The 19,181-nt window shown below is 35.9% G+C and overlaps 1 protein-coding gene across 2 annotated transcripts in view; it reads right to left on the reverse strand.

Moving 5' to 3' along the window:
• The window catches only part of MAP3K2 (mitogen-activated protein kinase kinase kinase 2), a 2,021,635-nt gene that overhangs the window by 1,740,351 nt on the left and 262,103 nt on the right, over positions 1-19,181 (reverse strand). For both annotated transcript variants that reach the window (XM_044075108.1, XM_044075107.1), the window contains exon 2: positions 17,569-17,615. The gene's annotated coding sequence lies outside the window, so the exon portion shown is untranslated. The remainder of the gene's footprint in view (positions 1-17,568; positions 17,616-19,181) is intronic.

The following is a 19,181-nucleotide window of genomic DNA, read 5'->3' on the forward strand; positions in this document are numbered from 1 at the left end:
AGCAAGAGGTTCTCCGGTTCGATCCTCGGTTGCAGTGCCTTCTGTGCGGAGTCTGCATGTCCTCCCTGTGGTCGCGTGAGTTTCTTCCAGGTGCTCCGGTTTCCTCCCACATCCCAAAGACATGCTGTGTGTGTGTGTGTGTGTGTGTGTGTGTGTGTGTGTGTGTGTGTGTGTGTGTGTGTGTGTGTGTGTGTGTGTGTGTGTGCCTTCTGTGGAAGGTTGGGCACTGGGCTGGCAACTCAACACCGTAAAAACTCCACCCCCAATCATGAGCAGACAGGTGATCCGCTGTGGCGACCCCTAACTGGGAATAGCCGAAAGAAGTCATGAGGGTATTAACCTCCTTCATCCCATGCCTTTAAGGTACTGTGAAGTGTGAGGTGTAAAAAGTGAATTTGTGCGCACATTTCATTTTCAATATGCTTTCATAACAAGATGGATTATTGAATGTTTTCCAGTATGTATCTAAAAGTTTACTTCCTGCCTGATATTAACAATTGCTGACAGGATAAGAAGCGTAAAAAGATTTGTTCGTTGCAGAAAGTTATTTTATGGAATTCTGAACACATACCTAATGTGGAAAGAAACTAGTAGCGAGAAGATCTTCGTTAGCAAAATTAATGCTGTAGTGTTCATTTTTAACACGTCAGTGGTTTTGCAGCTCTCATTAAAAGCAACATTATTTTAACAAAGTAAAAACATTCCACACTACTGTAGTTCGAAGAGACAGGACCTTGATTTCCTAGTCTCCCAAGTACAGGTTTCTCTGTGCAATAAAGATGGTCATTATTCTCTGCTGAACTGTGTTGACTGAAATTTACTGGTACCTTAACAGTAACTTTTACATTGTTCAAGAGCAGAAGATGATTAGTAAATTAAGCGTCTAAAAAGGTCTCCTTGTTATCAGTCACAAAATAACTCGTTAACCCAAAATTTGCAACAAAATCTAGAAGATTTAGGATTTCTGCCTGGAAGTATTTGCAAAGAAACTTTTATTACACCCCAATAAGACTTTTTCCCCAGGTAGATGCAAAATGATGGAGGTGTAAGGGGGAAGAAAGAGGTACATGGGAGCATATGTTCTTTGAGTGTAATGAGAGGGCAGACTTTAAAAATTCCCTACAGTGTACTCTGTCAGGAATACTGGCTGAGCAAATGAGTGCAACTACGGAAATGGATTTTTTAGTTGGGATACAGGATCGGAACTGCCTACACATCATAAGGTCTTGTTAAGTTTAAATCTGGTAGCTGCCAAAAGGCCATTACTAGAAAATGGAAATCAAAATCTAAACCAATCACACCTGATGCTGTGAATACTGTAAGAGATAAAACAAGAAGTGGGATCCTTAGAAAATGGTGGGAGTACATTACAGAGAAAAAAAATGGAAATTGTGTGAACAATACATGCAGAAAAATGTTTTGCAAGGAGGAATGCGGTTTAACAGAAGATAGAAAGTGAACAATTGATGTAATGTTGTTTTGATTAAGTAATATATAACAATATATGTGATGTACAATGTCTGTGAATGTGAAACTGTTTACATAGTTGGAGTCTTTCTTATAAATGTAAGTTTGCCTATGTCACAAGTGATACATCAGCAAAGGTGTTAAAATATCCCAAGGAGAAGCCAAAAATTGTTTTATTTGAGATGATGAGAAAAAGGTGTATTCTAAGGGCATTCAGGCAGAAATGGCAAACAAGCGAGTCTTAATGACAAATTCACACAGATATCGAATAACCAAAAGCAGCTTCAGCCTTAAAAGGTTTTTGGCTTCTTTTATGGCACCAACCAGAAAATTTCTTCCACTTATGTAAATGATTTTCTAGGAACAGATTTCTTAGCCTCCTTTAAAACCTGCTGCATGTCCTCAGAAAAATGGTGCCAGAGACAGATCAAAACCATCATCCAGACCATTTGACGTAATGTTTGGAGGTTAGGAAGAATCACAGATCACTCATCATGTGGGTGTGCGTGCAAGTCTAGCCTGTGAAGTCTATAGTAACTCCCTTAGTCATTTTCAAGAGAAGACAGAACCACTGCTCTTACGGATAAAAGGGAGTTAACAGGAGACCCCTTTTTGATCTTTAAAAAGAACTCTGGTTTATTAGGTAAAAGGGGAAAGACATACAAGCACATTCCCATACATGAAAAGAAGACAGCTGACTTTCAAGCCTTTACTCAAGGAGTCCTAAAGCAGAACTTTTTGGTTTATTGTGACTGAAGGCAAACATATCTACTTGGGAAGTTTCCCTCAGATGGGTTACGCACTGGAAGGCCCCCCCATGTGCAACATTCATTCGTGGGGGGTCTGTCCTGGCCCTGCTCAAAATGTCAACTACAGTATTCTGCTATAACAGAATGCAAGTAGCCTGTAGGGATATTTTGTGTTGAACTGCAAGATCCCATACCAGCATGGCCAGTCTGCATGGGGGGTGGGGGGCTAAGACCAAGTCTCCCTTGCTTGCTTACGTACCACATTATAGTAATGTGGTCTGTTATTACTAAAAAGATGTCCCGAAGTCCACAAACAGTCTTTAACACATTGTTTATATTCTTCCTTTTGAAATGGAGATCTCAAATACCCTGTACCTTGAATCCGTTGAATACAGACCCAAGGCCAAGTCTTGAGACATCCTTTGTCATGGACTGAACTGGGACTGGGGGGACACTGGAAGACCTGGATTAGACGCAATGAGTTTATCCACCAACAAAGCTCCATCCTGGCAAAATTCAGCAAAGGGATTTGATATGGCAGAGGGTGTGAGTTTCTCAAATCTATATGGACCTAGCACCACTTAGTTTTTCTCTTGTGTAACCTGGCTTGGGGAAGAGACAATAGTGGACGCCAGACTCCCAGAATCTTGAGATATTCCATGGCTGCAGTTAGCAGCTGTTGAGAAAAATTAAGAAATAGTTTGTGGAAAAAGGTTACCATTTCCTGAGCAGGGAAGCCCTCACTTGGGAAACATCTAGCAGACAACCTAGAAATATGTTACACTCTGGGGAGGAATGAGAAATGATAGATATCAAAAATTTTAATTAGGTTTCTGACAGACTCTTCACAGTTTTGAATGCAGTCTGCAAGAATGAGGAAGTTGTCCAAGTAGGGAAAATATTAATGCCTTGCAACCTGAAAAAAGCAATCACTGTTAAATGTTCTGTGAATATGCTTGGGGCTATGGATAGACCAAAGGGTAAAGAGGAGACCTGAAAAAGTAAGAACATTAAAAAGCACCTGAAACTTATGTGAATAGAAATATGTAGATAAGGATCTTTAAACTGTAGCATTATTAAAAAAAAAAAAAAATTAAGGGAAGAAAAAGTGTATTGCTGGCTGAAGATTTCAGCTACTACATCTTCAGTGTGGATACTTTGTATATCAGACCAAAAAGACTGGATACTTTGAAGCCATCATAAGACTGGATACTTTGGAGCCATCATTTCGCTATGGTATAACTGCATTCACAGCGTGAATATCTTGTAAGTGCATTTAATTTAAGTACTGGAAATGTATGCAAGTGTTTTGCTATATATGTTGCACTTTTAAGTTTTATATCATTTAACCACACTACCTATTCTCCAAGGGAACTTCACTTCATTGGCCATTGTTGCACAGCGTTTCATTTTGAATATTGTTTTTACTTGTTACTGATAGCTGTACTTTAGCATTAGGAGGTACCCTTTCTTTATTCCGCTTATTCAAGGTCTCCCAAAACTACGTAAGGATAGGTATAACCCACCATTCAGACCAATAGTGTCTGGTCAGGGGTGGGTTAGGCATCCACTGTCCAAATATGCTGAAAGTAATCTAAGACCGATAATTTAATAGCTCATTCTTTCTACTGAAAGATACAAAACAACTTTTGTTTGATATTGGTGGGACTTCCTGTAATCCTCATGAACAGCTTGATAACTGCCTTTTGGTCTCTATGGATATAAATTCGCTTTTTACTGCAATACTTCACACATATGGGTTAGAAACAGTTAGGAAATATTTATGTTCGCATAGCTTATATGGCAAAGAGAATTGATTTTCCATCTATGTTAATAGAAATAATTTTGGAAAACATTTTCTTGTAAGAACAAAAATACTATCTTCAACTGTTTGGCATAGCTATGGGCACACCTTGTGCCTATAGCTAAGCCAACATGATCCTTGCCTATTGGGAAGAACAACACGTTTTGTCACATTAGGTTTGCCAGTAAAATTCTTTTTTTTAAAAACAGCTTTATTAAAAACATTATTGTAATAAATATTTTGAAAATGTTTGAACAAGAATTTTTGAAGCACAATATTTAAAAAGAGAAAATATTAATACAATAACTATAATAACAAATAACTATATACAGTGATGTTCACTATATATCAAATAACAGGATCAGGTAAATTAATATTTTTGCAAAAGAAATAAAGATAAAGGAAAAGGGGGAAAAAAAAGATTACTGAATTAATCGTTTATCTAGTTCTTTAACTAATAGTTCGTGTACGTTTTTCCATTTGTATTATAAAATGTGTATTCCTCATAGACTTGGATTTAATAGTCAACATTTAGGTTCATAGGTAAGTACTAGGCTATCTGCCCAAGGGCATTTATAAGCCTAGCCAGAATGTGTTGGCTTTCGCCACCCCCTTAGATTAGTTCCCTGTGCCTCTGTCAAGCAAAGCCATTAGTTCCCTGTGCCACTGTCCAGCAGAGCCACTGCAGTGATCCCCAGGGTAAATTTTCTGTTTCCCATCCACTTGTCAAGATTTCTCTTGAAGAGTGTTAGTGACAGGCTCTGCCTGATATATATTGGAATCCTGTTCCAAAGCATGGGGAGTCTCTGGGATAGGAATCTATCCCTCCAGCATGTCCTATTTATCGTTGTGGTGAGGTTTATACCTTTAGAGCATGTGGCTCTCTGGGATTTGTTTTTTTTTTTAGGTGGAGCATGTTCATCAATTCTGGGTTGGACATGGCCTTGTATGTCAGGCAGAGATCACCTCTGAGTAAGCGGTATGCAACCGAGTACAGCTGGAGTTTCTTGAGTCGGGGATGCATAGGGCATCTGTTTGAGGCCAGTAATCCTCTTGGTGAGGTAATTTTGTAGCCTTTCCAGCTGTTGCAGGTGTCTTGTAAGGTACATCCCAAATGGGGTGTTGTATTCTATGATAAGTCTAATGAGTGATGAGTAGAGAGGCACAATAACATCTTTTGTTCTAGATGCAAACCCTTTTGTGATTAGGTGGGCCACATAGAAGGATTTTCTAACCACCTTGGCAATATGATTATCAAAGGAGAAATTACTATCTACGTGGGTCCCCAGATCCCTTATTACATTTTCTGTATTTAGGGGACTATCACCTATGTGGTAGTATGCGGGTACTTTGTTTTTTCCAAAGGGGATGACTTTGCACTTTTTGGCATTTAGCTTGAGGCCATGATTTTGACACCAGGTATCCATCTCAGTGAGACCCATCTGGAGGGTGTCTGTATCAGCCAGAGAATCAATTATGGCCCCTAGTTTGCAGTCATCTGCAAACTTGGTCAGCCATAGTCTTCCTATGCTTGCCTGTACCTCTGAGAAGTATATACCGAACAGGAGGAGTCCTAGGACTGAGCCCTGGAGGACGCCACTTGTAACCGGTTTAGAGTCGGACGTAGAGCCTGCAACTCTCACCATGTGGGTTCTATCCATGAAACAGCTGGCAACCCATCTCGTGACGTAGGGGTTTATGTTTAAGCTGGTGAGCTTGTCTATAATACTAGAATGCGGAATGGTGTCGAAAGTCTTTGTGAGGTCTAGGTAGGCTGTGTGGACCTCCTTTCCCTCGTCTAATGCCTCGGTAACCGTATCAAAGAAGCACACCAGGTTTAGGAGGCATGATCTGCCCTTAAAGCCAAACTGGGTAGGGTCCAAGGTTTGGAGGTTCCCAATGTCTCTGTTAATGAGTTCCATGATGATGCGTTCCATAGCCTTGCAGACCAGGCTAGTCAGGCTTATAGAGCGATAGTTCCCGGGAACCGTTGTGGCTCCACCTTTGTGGAGCAGGATAACTGTTGCTGTGCGCCACTCTGTGGGAACGCAGCCTGTAGAGAGGCTGAGTTTGAACAGTGCGTTTAGGTGAGGGGTTAGTTCATTTTGGAGCTCTTGTAAGACACAGGCTGGGACACCGTCTGGTCCCATTGAAGCTGTGGTTTTGGCTTTGGATAGGGCTGTTTTAACCTGTGTGTCGGTGATTGATGGGGCCCTACATTCTTCTGGTATGGTTATGGGCCCTTTAGGGGGTGAGAGGGGGGTGACGTTTGCACTAAACCTGTCTGCCAGAATGTCTGCAGTATCAGTCGGTTCGGTGTATTTTGTGCCATCCTGCACTAACTCAGAGCAGATCTGAGAGTTTCCACTTAGGTTCTTAGATATTTCCAAGAGAAGACCTTTAAATTCTTTTAATGAGGGAATAGATGAGGACTTCCAGTTTTTTGTAATTGTTTTCCTGGCAATGGACAATATAGACCAGAGCAAAAAATATTTGCTTTTCTTTATACAGTCTGGAACAGATGTTTTGAGCAATACAAGTGATTTGGTGAGCACAAAATTGTCTGCAAAAAATATTAACTTCTTCCCAAAATTTCTTTAACAATGCACAGTCATAAAATATGCGATTCCAGTCAGCGTTTGTTTCTGCATTACATCTCCAGCAAACAATATCTTTAGTTATCTCACTCATTTTCTATGGAGTGAGAAAAGATTTATGTAAAAATCTCCATGTGAAGTTTCTCCATTTAAGAGAAGAAGAAGAAGGAAATTGTCATTTTCTGAGGGAATAAAATTACTGATTACAGAAAATGTGTTCCAATAGCTGTCTGAATATACATCTTGAGCTTGTTTAATTGCTCTATAAATATATGATATACTATTTTTAACTGATCAATATTTGATTTTATATACCCAAAATAATTTAATAAAGTTTGGGTATTGAATTCTTTGCATTTGGGCATTGAATTCTTTGCATTTGAGGGAAGTAGAGCTAGTTTATCTAGAATATATTTTCTAAACTCTTGCAAATCTAACCAAAGTATTAAGATTATATTCATCACAAGGGTATTAACAGATTCTGCCTCATTCTTATTTATCACTTGATGCCAAAACATTAAATGTTTTTGCTTAAATAGTGACATTTTAGAATAGTCTGTAGAGAGAATTATCCCTTGTGTATAGGCAATAGGGAAGATGAGAAATAACCAATTCTCAAAGATTCTAAACCTAAATACATAGTTCTTAAAGGCCTTTGGAATTAAAATTACGTAAGTAGATTTAAACACGAGTGGAATAATTGGAAAAATAATCTCTTAAATTCCATACAAATTAAATTATTTACTAGTTTCGATAGATGGATATTAACTTTATTTTTAGCATTCTGGGATACATTTAATATAATTTATTTCCATTTTTCTAAATACTCTTCATCTATAAGATAGACAATTGTTTTAAATACTGATGAGATTGAATACATTTCCAGATTTGGTAAAGATATGCCTCCATTTTCCCAACCATACATATGATTGGATAGTGCAATTCTAGGCTTTATTGGATGCCATAAAAATTTTTAACCAGTGTGTTATATTTTTTAATTAAAGAGTTTGTAGGGGGAAAAGATATAGATTGTATTATGTATAAGATTTTTGGAAGCAATATCATCGTTATAATGAAAAGTTTTTCATCCATTGTGAATTGAATTTTGTTCCATTTACTTATTAAACTCTCTATAGTTATTCTTTTACTATAATGTAGGTGTAAAATATATTTACTATTAGTTGTTATAGTTATCCCTAAATATGTTATTTGTTGAGACTGAAGCATATATTTTTTATACTCATCTTGTATATTATAACTTTTTGAGCCAATCAAAAGGACTTGAGTTTTATTGTTTTTAAAATTAAGACCAGATTTTTGAAATATATCCATGTTTTTGAACAATTCTTGTAAGGTTGGGTTAGTACCACCAAGAGTGATTAATACATCAGCAAACATATGGATTTTTGATGTTTCATTAAAGTTTAATCTATAACTTTGTATGCCATTGTTATCTCTTAAGTTTGCCCAAGGTTCCATAATTAATGTGAACAAAAGAGGAGATAAAGGGCAACCTTGCCTGGTTTCTTTCATAATAGGTATGTTCTGGAATACATTTGCACCAATTTTTATGTAGGCTTGATTTCCATTATATAATAGAGTAATAAGATTAATAAAGCTATTAGAGAAATTGAACTCCTTCAATAAAATGAAAAGATATTCCTAATTAACTGAGTCGAAAGCACAGTTGATATCTAAACTAAATTATTCTTTAAGATTTTCACTAATTCCATTAAAGTTATTGTTCTTTTGATGTTATCACAGGAAGTTCTATTGATTATAAAGCCTGTCTGATCCATGTCTACCAGGGAGGGTAAATTTTTTTTGATTCTGTCAGCATAAATAGACATGAACATTTTATAGTCTGTATTTAACAATGAAATGGGCCTATATGATGAACATTTTGTAGGATTTTTACTGGGCTTTAGTATGGAAGAAATAAATGTATACTTCCAAGAAGGGTGTATAATATTATGTTGAGCTATACTGAATACTGTGTGTAACAAAGTTAAAGCTTTGGCAGGTAAAACTTTGTAAATTTCAGAAATGATACCATATTTACCAGGAGCTTTATTTTGCTTAAGTTTAGTCATTTGATATTTTATATCTTTAAAAGATATTTGTTTATCTGTTACATTTTATTTGTGTTTCTGATAGTCTGTTCTTTATGTTATTATTGATAAATGACTGAATACCTTTTGTACCATTAATCATGGCATTAGATTGATTTAGATTTAAGAAAAATTCTCTAAACTCACTTAATATATTTGGTAAATCAGATACCATTTTTCTTTTGGTTGGAGAATAGATTTCATTAATTTGATTAAACTTATTTAACCTTTTAGTTTAGTTAGCTAGAATATTCATAGATCTAGGATTTATAGAAAAATTTAGAGGTTTATATTTCTCCAGACTAATCATGACTTTATGATTTAATATTTCCATATACTTATTGTTCAACGTATTTATTTCATTCATTCTATCTTTCTTATCTGGATTTCTTGAAAAATCAAGTATCTAACTTTGTATATATTGGAGTTCTTTATCTCATGAAATTCTTTTCTTTTTATACCAATCAATTTTACCACACAGGTAAGCTTTTAGAGCATCCCAGATATATACTTCAGAGGTTCCCTGTGTGTTAAGTTGAATAAAATTTTGTACTTCTATAGTAATGAAATTAGTGAGGTCTTTTAGTTTAGTTATGTACGCAGGTATCCTTTTAATTTGAACATTAAATGTGGAATTTAATATAAAATCAAATGTCATGGAATTATGGTCTGAAAGAGGACATGAAATCATGTTTGAGTTTAATAAGGAATCAGGTTATTATAAATTAAAACCCTATTCTTGAATATGAATTACGTCTATGTGAGTAGAATGTACAAAACAATGATTTAGCATCTGCAAAATTATTAATATCCTTCAGCATGTATGAATCTGAGAATTCATTCAATAATTTGGCTATTGCTGAAATTTTTCTTTTGCCATTAGTACTAGAATCTTTTATATCCGAGATACAATTAAAATCTCCAGCAAGAATAATATTACTCAGAGAACTGTACTATATGATCTAAACATTGTTTTACTGTTTTTAGTCCAATGCCAGGAATCCAATACATATTTATTAAAGTCAAAATGTTATTCAATTTCAATAACTACTGATAACATTTCTTTGTTACCTGTATATGTATCAATCATTTTAGGCATAGGCAATGTATTTTTTATGGTCACCCCTCTTTTGTGTATGCTCAGAACTTATCAAAAGTTTATAAGATTTAGTATCTATTTTTGTAATATCTTCAGTTAACAAGTGGTTTTCTTGGAGAAATATTAGCTGGGAATTATGCAGTTTAAGATATTTATTAAAAGATCTTCTCTTGATAGGATTATTTAATCCATTAACGGTTAATGAGATACAATTTAAAGATATCATATAATGTTTATATTTCTGAATATTACTTGTTGACTAATTATTCCATGTTTTAGAATACAAGACAGACTAAGGAAAACAATTAGAAGTTAGATATGAACCATTTAAAACTCTTTCCCTGTAATATATGTTTATATCAATAAATGCAATAGTAACTGTGGCCGAGAGATAACCAAGGCGTCTTAATATTCCATTCATATGCTGGTCATTGAAATATAAATCCACCATATAAGTAACGAAACAAAAAAATGTAAAAATCCACCATATAAAAGCGAAAAAGTCTGTTTATTGCATAAAACAAATCGGTAAGCACTTTCACTGTAGCTTCGTCAGACCGTTAACATTCAAAAATGCCATCCTGTTTGCTTTTATATAGATCACATGCTTAATTAAACATTTGCAATCAAAGCATTAAAGCTGTACACTTCATCTTGTGCATGTTCACAAACAATTATGAGAACATATCATATTCACAAGTTCCTTAGTGTGCGTGTACATTATATTACAGATGTCCCTTGCAAACAACCTAGCAAAAATGCAACGTAATAATTAAAATTCAATATGTATGAGTTTTATAAAAAAAATGTGTAAAAGATATATATATATATATATATATATACCTCAACTGCGACATATGATAAACCAAGCAAAATGATGTCGCTGTGAAGACATGCAGCATTTTACTAGCAGAACGTTAATTCATGTACACGCACACTAAGGAACTTGTGAATATGATATGTTCTCATAATTGTTTGTGAACATGCACAAGATGAAGTGTACAACTTTAATGCTTTGATTGCAAATGTTTAATTAAGCATTTGATCTATATAAAAGCAAACAGGATGGCATTTTTGAATGTTAACGGTCTGATGAAGCTACAGTGAAAGCGCTTACCGATTTGTTTTATGCAATAAACAGACTTTTTCGCTTTTATATGGTGGATTTTTACATTTTTTTGTTTCGTTACTTGTATGGTGGATTTATATTTCAATGACCAGTATATGAATGGAATATTAAGACGCCTTGGTTATCTCTTGGCCATAGTTACTATTGCATTTATTGGTTTGTGTTTCGTGGGCAGAGAGAAATTTACATCGTTGGAGACGCACATTTACATTTTGGTCATTTATGTTTATATCAAGTTCAATTTTGTTAAAATTAGTGATCATAATGACTATTAACAACAATTTACAACTTATACTAATAACAAACACTCTCCATGACTCCCTTGGAGTTAAAAACTCCTAATTTGATCTATCACTCAAACTGTCCAACTATCTAGTAACACTCTTCTCATCCCCACCTAAATATATCTGTTGTTACATACTTTTACTTTATTAGACAGTATACGTAACTGAAAGAGAGAGATTATAAAATAAAATACAACTAGTATTTTTGTATATAAATCATTCAAAAAAACATACTAAAACATTTCAAATGTAACTGTCTCACTTTGATTTTATGATCTAATGTATCATTGATATTGCATCAAGTTATCATATATTATACATATAATAAAAATGCAATATGAAAATTCCTTATTATACAAGTCAGACTGGGTTTTATAATATCACAAGGATCAACTACATGTTAAAAATATAAAACAGAGGTCATAACAAAATCATGAATTCCCTTAATAAAAATCCATTTTGAGAGATAATTAGAATGCAAAATATAGGTAACCAACCTAGAGTAAACCGTCATCAAGGTGCATTCTGTATATATTGCTCCCACTAATGATGTAATATAGTTGCAATATATTTATATCCAATGATGTATTTATCTTTCCCTGTCTTACAGAATACTAAATAAAACAATATTCCCTGATATCACATGTTGAAAAAAGTGTCTGAACTGAATATCTGAAGTACCACCTTGATATTATATTTATTTTAGTAGGTACAGTAATGTCTTTGTTGGTTAATGGTATTTATAAGTGAGTGTGCCCGTCAGACTATTTAATGTAATTTAAGGAGTATAATTGGGAAAAAGACTCAATTATTTGATTGTTGTCTTTACTTCATGAAGACAGGAAAATACATCCATGTTATTGTAAGTGGGTAGATTTGTGACTTATAACAAGATGAGATTGTGAGCTTGGTCATGTTATAACATTACCATCCAAACACCACTATATGAACAAATTCTGCATTTATTATAAATGCATCCAAATATATGCGTCTTTCATGACAAATACTGTATGTGAATATGTATGTATGTGTGCATATGAGTGTGTATAGCGGTCATAATTATATCATACCAACTGTATGAATAAATACCCAAGCAACTGACTGAGCTTTATTGGCAAAATTTTATATATATATATATATATATATATATATATATATATATATATATATATATATATATATTTATTAAGTTGTCTTTTTATTCCCCATCTAATCCTTACTGACATTAATCTGATCTCAAATCAAAATTACTAACAGTACTTGTGTTTGTGTGTGTGTGTGTGTGTGTGTGTGTGTGTGTGTGTGTGTGTGTGTGTGTGTGTGTGTGTATATATATATATATATATATATATATAAATAAAGGTTGCTTCGTAAAATAAATATCTTTACAAAACATACATGCTAAGCATATCACTTAACTGCAATACTTTCTTTTTTCCTCTAGATGGCATTAGAGGCGGTCTATTCTGGCTTATAAATGTAGCTGCAGAGTTCCTCAGCTTAGAGTTCGCACAGCATACGTTTCTATGGAAACGATATTTTTTTCTCCTCTCTCTATCTTCGCATGTCAGCCATGATGCAAATGCATCTCAGTTCAGTACTTCCAATTCACATCCGCGAGGCTAAAGAGAGAAACCACAAGCAATTTTTCGCTGTCTAGGCAGCAGACCATCTCGCAGTAACTTGGGAACACAATGCAGAAAAAAAGAGAGAAAGAGAGAAAAAGGGAACCCATATTCAACACCATAAGCATCGCAAACTTCATTTCCCAAACACAGCAAACCACTAGACCATCAGCGATGCACCAACCAACAGCAAACCACCCAATTCCCCACAACAAACGCCAGTGAACTCAAAATCAGCATATAACCATACCATCGAGCAATCTCATTACCAGCACCTTCACAAAAATGTTCCATTCAACATCACATTTACACAGTTCCTGCTTTTATCAAGTGCCCGAGCTGAAAACCAGACCACACCAGTCAGCTAAAAGTATCTTCAATGTCCCTTACCACTACCACCAACAAATTCATTACCAGAACAAAATTATATTTAGCAAAGAAACAACATATCAACAAACTTTACTTGGGCTTTTTTTTTTTTTTTTTTAAGTTCTTTAAGCATTGGAAGGAAAAGTTTTCTTTTGGCTATTACAGAAGATGAGTAATCATTATCAAAGCGTACAACATTGTCTTTATATTTAATAGGGGGTTTAGCCCATGCAGTCTTTAGCACTATTTCCTTATCATGTGATGATAAAAACTTCACTACAACAGATTTAGTAGAATTAGTTTTACCTTTTTTGAAGAAGTTAAGGACCTGTGGGCTCTCTCTATCCCATATGAAAGAGCTTCAGGAAGCTGTAATATCTCAGGAAGATGTTAAGAATTTTTCCACATAGTTTTTTTCAACATTATCAGGTAGCCCGAAAATCCTATTATTTCTTAGTGATCTATTCTCTAGATCATCAGTTTTAGTTTGCAAGAAGGGATTTGGTTTAAGAGAAAAATCTATATTATGGTCATGTTCTTGAATTCTAGTGTCTATATCATTTAGTGAAGTTTCTATTCTTGTAATCTGGCTCTTATGTTGTCTGAGGTCTTCATGTAGCATTTCCATTTGTTGGGAACATTTTTCTTTAAAGTTGTCCAGTTTCACATCCATTCTATCAATTTTTGTTGTCAGCTCTTGATTATTAGATAGTAGTGACTGAAGTTCCTTATTAATAGTTGTTTCCTGAAGAGAAAATTTAATGTGGCTCATTTTGCATCCTGGTGCCAAGATATTTTCTCTAGTACTTTTTGACAGGAAAAAGTATAAAAATAATGGTCAGAGGATTCCAAATATGTAAAAAACATTATACGTTATATTCAAAAAAATCCTGTCATAGAAATTCTTATAAGGCAGAGCAGAGATAAAGTGCCATTACTCAGTGCTCATCTTGACCACCAGTAAAATTCTCTTTTATAGGAGGTTTGTTGATATCCTCCTATTGATGTGGGGAGGTACAGAAAGAGAATTGGAAGAATTTATTATATTCTTAGACACCACTACGGATTTTTTTGAGATTTACTCATTCAGTCGCCACTACAGAAATCTCTTTTTTAGATGTGACAATATTTAAAGATACTAATGGAAAGTTATCCTCCAGGCTATACAGAAAGGAATGCAGAAGAAATAATGTCCTAAGTAGAGACAGCATGCACCCTACCTATGTTTATAGGAATATTATTAAAGGTCAGATTTTGCGCATTTCCAGATTAGATGTGGAACGGGAGCATTTTGACAATGACATGAGAACCTTTAGGAATGAGTTATTGCAACAGAAATATCAAAAAAGTGAAATGGATATGGAGGGGTTAATGGGTCTACTTTAACCTCTCGAAAGACTATTCCAAATACGAAATCGCACGACACAAACCGTGAAACACGAATACGTCGAACCAACGAAACCTCAAAATTGAAAACGAACAGTCATAGTTGGCCCGCATGCGGTATAGCTTCGTAAGGCAAGTGTGCTATAGTTACGGAACTTAGGGTTAGAGTGTGGATTAAGGCAAGTGCATAGGTAGGTAATGTATGTAAGGTTTAGTGTAGGGTTTTGTTAAGTGTATGTGTATGGAATTTCAGTTTGTTTGGGTATAGCTTTGTAGGGTAAGTGTGCGGTAGCTATGGACGTTAGGGAGGGGTTAAGGATAGTGCATAGATAGCTGTGTATGTGGGGTCTACTGTAGGGTTAGAAGTAGGGTTTTTGTTAATGTATGTATGCGTTTTTTTTGTTATTGTGTTTGGGTACGTAGTGTGTTGCAGGCGGTGGGCTTGGCCAATTATGACGGTCCGACGTTTTAAATTTCGCGGTTTCGTTGGTTCGACATTCGCGTTTCACTGTTTGTGTCGCGTGACTCATATTAGACAGAATCGTCTTCGAGAGGATAAAGCAGACCCAGGGTTAATCAGGTTAAAGCTATGAGGAGGGATAGAGTGAGACCATACATTGGTAATGACCACAATGTTTTGCCCCAACAACATAGAGAAAGTTCCACCAATAAAACCCTGCCCATTTCTTTTAGAGTATGCTGGGAATATCAGAAAGGTACAAAATGTAATTGATAGGAATTGGTCTATCCTGCAGTCAGATCCTGAGATAGCTAGGATAGTAGGTTTGAAACCAATGTTCTGTTATTAAAACAAAAAGACTCTTAAGAGACTATTATGTGAATCAAAAAGATCAAAGGATGAGGTATAAGGTCTTAGTAGATGTGGGCAGTGGGCAGTGCAGTGTCTGTGATGTACTGAGTAACAGCAGCATTTTTATACATCCCAAAACTAATAAGTATGAATTTAGAGTGAAAGCAGATTGTAGAACAAGAAATGTAGTGTACTTGGCTGCTTGTTCAATCTGCCCCTCTTTCTACATTAGCATGACCACTCGCTCACTAACAGAGAGGGTCAGAGAACATTTAACAGCTATTATAAACAGTGAGCCAACTAGAAGTGCCCTAGCTAGACATATCATTTGTGAAGGGACAACGCATTATTTCCAATTTAAAGTTATTGAATGCATTTACCAAGATTTAAGGTTGGGAGTCATGAAAAAAAAAACTGGAATTGAGAGAGTTAAAATGGAGAACTGAACTGCAGGCTGAGAAAGAACCAGGGCTCAATGACAAAACATCAATCAAACCTTATTTAAAAGCACGACGTTTATAAGAACAGATCTTTTATATGTATATTTTTTATATACATGTCTTATTTTATTTTAGTTATTAAATGTTATTGTATATTTTGGGCTGATAACACATTTTAGATTAGGTATGGATCATTTTTATGCGGCTTAACTTGTTTAATTAGGTGTAATTAATCAATCAAGGATTATTTAATAGAACATGAAATATTAAATATTAAATATATATATAAATGCTTTGCATTTGGTTTATTCATGGTCTGATTAAGCATCTGTGATGTGAAAGCACTAACCGTATTAAAGTTAAAAATATTTTTCCTGCTGTGTTTTTCCCTCTTATTCATCTTATTGGAAATAGTAAAGGGTGGCACACTAGTGCAAGTTTTTAGTAGCTCACGATTTTCCATTTTGGATCCTAGTTGGAATGCCTCCTATGCAATGCCTGCATGTTTTGGGCTGACAAATGTACATGGGCACAAGAGAATGCCTTCTATTCAGTGTCTGTATACAGTGTCTTATGCGTTTATATGGGGGTCCTGTTCTCTACTACTTTCCAGACAGATGATATTAGGTGAACTACCGGATGCTCTAAACTGCCACAGATATGCAAGCACTGTGTGCTTGAGCCTGTGCATATGCCCTATTATGGGTCTGCACCCAGAACAAGCCTTGGGCATAGGCCAACTAGGCGGCCACCTAGGGCGCCGGTCTAGCAGGGGCACTTTTTCAGTAATCTAGATGGTGTAGGTAGACCAGGATGGGGGCACTAAGGGGTGTTGGGGGACACTGCAGAGACCTTTTGCCTAGGGCACCACTAGACCAAAGGCCACCCCTGCTGCACCCCATCCAGGATTGGTTTTATGCCTTATACCCATCACTTGACAAAGCAGGGTTTGCTCCTACAAGAATCAATGGACCCCTTCAAAACAATATACCGAAAATGTCATGAAACTACAAACCATTCTGCAGATAAAGCCTTTTGGATGCATTTCTAAATATCGAAGTACACAAATATAAAATGGCTACACACTGATCCCAAAAGAACAATAGATTAAAAAAAAAGGGAGGTAAGCCCTCCTGTGCCCTCCACACACCCCCCTGCTAATACATAAAAACTCAAAGATCGCGCTACAGTGGGGAAATGGCAAATTCCCCAACTGCCACAGCTCAATCTCACAAGGACTTCACGCCAGTAGAAGCAATCAAATGAGTTGAGTTTCAATCACTTTTGCCTGCATAAAAAACATTCAACATTACAAATGTTTGATTGTATGTATGGTTACCAGCCTTTTATATCCTATAACCAAAAACAGCCTACCAGAGTCAGTGATGAGGCAGAGACTTCTTGAAGCAGTAGAGGGCTTAACATGATTGGTTACAGGTTACAGCTCAACCAAGATATCAAAAATAGTCTTTTATACAATATCTAAAAACGGCAATAATTTGTGGAAAAGCCATTCCTCCTGTGGCACCAACGTCTAAAACGCTATTCACTTACACAAGTATGCATTTCACAGACCAAGGCTATCTGCTATAAAGTTTACTTGCAGAATGGAGAATCACCTGGTGTGCTGCAAAAATACATTTTATTTGTATATAATTACAGCTTTACTTGAATACTCAAAGTATATTCAGGCTTACCATACTGTTTCCTTCCAGAGACCATTCCAGCAGGTACAACAAAAAATCTGTAAGAAAGCACAAAAGAGATGGTTAAAACTAGGTCTATACTCCAAGATGCAGGACACGGATCCATTATTTTTAAATATGGCCCAAACACAACAGAACTTCATGAATGCTCCTACAGTATCAAAACAAGCAGTTTTCCTTATCTCACAACATTTAAGAAAATACATTTTCAAAATGTATCCACCATCACAACACTTTGCTGTGCTGAAGACTCCCAATAAAAAGGCTAGGGAGTCGTAACATAACAGCTGGACAAAAGTCTGTTCAGTATTGTTTCACCTAATACAATACACAGATTTTTTTTTTTTTTTCAAAAACAGGTTTCTAACAGATCACAACAAACTAGATTTTTCCTCCTCTTCTTTGCAGGTGAGCTTACTAGATAGTGGGAGAAAAAGTTTACACCCCAACCCCCCCCCCCCCCCCAAGGCGTGGATTTTATCTTTTCTTCAAAATCAGGAGCATGAAGTAGATTATAATAGGTTAAGGGAAAGGAATGGTCATTGCAGTAAGGTGTACAAAGCTTCTATCACAAAGGAAAAAAAATGTGATTGTATATTTATGTAAGTAAACTTACCATAACAGTACGTGTTCGAACAGCAGCATAAAGCTATATGGGACGTATCTTGCCAAATACTGGACATCTGGCCTGTATACAAAAGATTCTGGGCTCCTTCCACATGCCACATATGTCTGAGGAAGTGAGAGTTTGGCAGTATAAAAGCAGATGAATGAACTTGAAAACTCAGAGCTTTCTTGCCTCAGACTAAGGGAGGATCAAGCATAGACATGAACTCATGTGCTAGGAGAAAAGAAAAAAGGACAGGAACTCCCACCCTGACCACAAAGAAGAATCTCCAAAGGGAGTTGCATACACAATTAATGAAGAAACATCAGATGAAAGAAAAAATAAAATGAAAAGGGGGTGGAGTACTTCAACAGTGATCTAGTCCAGCATGTAGTATTATGGCAAGCTTAGTTACTATGCTCATCATTAGATCACTGTTTTAACAGCATAAAGCTATATGTGATGATTGCCAAAACCTGGATAGCAAGGGAGGAGGACTGCAGAACAAAGCACAGGATCCCCTGAAGAGCAATCCGAAGAAAAACTTGATACGGCCCTAAAAAAAAGAGAGAGAGAGAAGAGTCAGTCTCGTAATAATGTGTTCCAATGTGTAGAAATGACCAAGCAGTCACCCTACAATAGATCTAGACTCTACTCCATTCCAAAATGCTCTACAAGTAGCCATTGCTCTAGTAGAAGGAGCCTTAGCCATCTGAGACAAGAACTGACCACTGTGCGAGTTGCAAAAATGAGGAGTGTTGGACAGAAATTTAGAAGCTGCTTTTTTCTGACACTGGGAGTACCCTTTTCTTTCTAAAGGAAGAGGTGATCTAAACCTCTAAAAGCCTTTTAAAACTGAATAATGAAGACACCAAATCCAATACCACTTCAGGCATGAAGGAAGATTTAGTTCTTAAAGTCACCTTGTCAATGTGAAAAATGAGGAAGGGTGGAGTCAATGTTAAAGCAGTCAACTCACACATTCACCTAGCCAAAG

This window comes from Protopterus annectens, chromosome 6.part0, assembly GCF_019279795.1.
Source record: "Protopterus annectens isolate FY-2018-M chromosome 6.part0, PAN1.0, whole genome shotgun sequence".
Taxonomy (NCBI): domain Eukaryota; kingdom Metazoa; phylum Chordata; order Ceratodontiformes; family Protopteridae; genus Protopterus; species Protopterus annectens.